This window comes from Apium graveolens, chromosome 6 (assembly GCF_009905375.1).
Source record: "Apium graveolens cultivar Ventura chromosome 6, ASM990537v1, whole genome shotgun sequence".
Lineage (NCBI taxonomy): Eukaryota > Viridiplantae > Streptophyta > Magnoliopsida > Apiales > Apiaceae > Apium > Apium graveolens.
Genome location: NC_133652.1, coordinates 267,301,897 through 267,304,013, shown reverse-complemented (window position 1 = coordinate 267,304,013; position 2,117 = coordinate 267,301,897).

Below are 2,117 nucleotides of genomic sequence, written 5' to 3'. Positions count from 1 at the left end.
GTCTACTCATTGATCAAGGAAACTTGGATTAAATTATGATGAGGATGACACATTACATGCCTCTAGTTTAATCTATAATATTTGGTTAAAGGGATTATATATACATTGTACATTATTCACAAAAGGTTTAATCGATCACCGATTCAATTATTATTACTTGGGTAGCAATGATGTATTACTAGATGCCGCTCATTGTTTACGATTTTAAATTAGATTTAAAATTCATTGCCAACGTAATAATAACCTATAGGGTCACACACTAAGAATGCTTGAAGGATTATTTAATTTAAATTGGATTAATATTATATTAAAGTAATTCAAATTATTTATAATATTAATTAAGTACAACTTAATTAATTAGATAAATATTGATATTCGAATTTACTAATATTAATTATTAATTTATTTGTTAAATAATTAAGTGAAACTTAATTATAATACAAATAGGAATTTTGAATTAATAATAACTCCTAATTAGTTAAGAGTTATATTCGTTTTTCTACTCTCTATATAATATCTCTCATGTGGCTGATTTTGCAAGCAAGACTTTTACTAAAACCCTAGCCACCAAGGGAGAAGATGGAGAGAGCAAGAAGAAACGAGTTTGTGCCTTGAGTTCAAGCATTCGTGTGGATACCGATAGAGCGTAGATCGCGAGAGCGGGATGCGTGGTGATTGAACAAGATTTGGATCTCCATTAGTCAACCAATTGGTAAAGTTTCTTAAGGTAAACAATCTGATTTACAAATTAAATATATGTTTTTCGCAGGATCCTGCGGTGGGTTTCAAAAATTCTGATTTTTTACATTTTTAATTATTGTTTCCGTTGCGTTTATGTGCTCGAAACCCAACAATGGCATCATAGCTACTTGCTAAAAGTGTTTAATTAGTTTATGTGTTTACTGGTTTTATGATGATAACATGTATACAATATTCCATGACTGTTATGTATGCGATTTTGTATGTTTTACGTGTTGTTATGTTTATATATGTGTATAGATATATATTTTTAATATATGATATTCATGAGAGTTTTATAATCATATGATGATTATATAATATATATATATACTGATATACACATATTTTGTATTTGTTTTTATTATAAGAATCGTATTTGATATAGTTCTCAATCAGATGCAGCGGATTTGCTGAAATCTGTGTCCGGTGTCCAATTTTGGCGGACGAATACGCTATTTCATATGGAATCGTGCGTCTGAACGTAACTAATAGCTAAAGCTATCATCGACTGATCTTTAAGGCGTTTGACGTCGTTTAGGCCCTGTAATCTGCGATTTAATGTTATTAGATTTAATTTCGAATTTTGTGATTATTTCAATATTTGGTTTTTATGATTAGATCATGATGGGTATGATATGTTAAGATCCGATTATGTGTTTTAACATGTTATTTTGTGTTAATTGAGCATGGTGGATGGTTATGGCTTATGACCTTAGGTTAATGGTTTTCATTTTTCCAATACGGGTTGCGTGTCGTTTAATCTTGTAATTATTAAATCTCGAATGTAACTCGAGTTCTTCTTGTAATTTCATTAGATTAGTTTTCATATTTCAATATTGTAATGTACATGAAGACATGAAGATTTGAAGATCGAGGGTAATCCCACACGGAGGCCATCCAAGGAAGCAATACAAGAAAGAAGACATGTAATAGTTAGCCTATATTTATTTTCCACCTTAGATTGACCTAGATCTTTGTCATTAGCTTGATAAAGATCACATAGGATGAAGCCATTACCAACCACATTTATTTATTTCACTTTACATATATATGCGCATATGATGAATTTATGTGTAGAGTAGTTTATAAAGATGCATACTTAATTAGAATAAGGATGTATGTATTAGATACGACACCCATGCCATGCTTGCTAAACAAGATAAAATCTGTAACGACTCAAGATTTTAAAATGAACAAATGATTATGAGATTCTCGTGTTTATGAAACACAGAATAAAATACAAATTTTATTTATTTATGACATGGGGCGATTTTGTCAAAAGCGAGTTCATTGAACTTGTAAGGTTGTGGGTTTTAAGCGAGATCGTTGTGACTCCCTCAATACCTGGAAATCAAACCATTGACGAATATTGATTT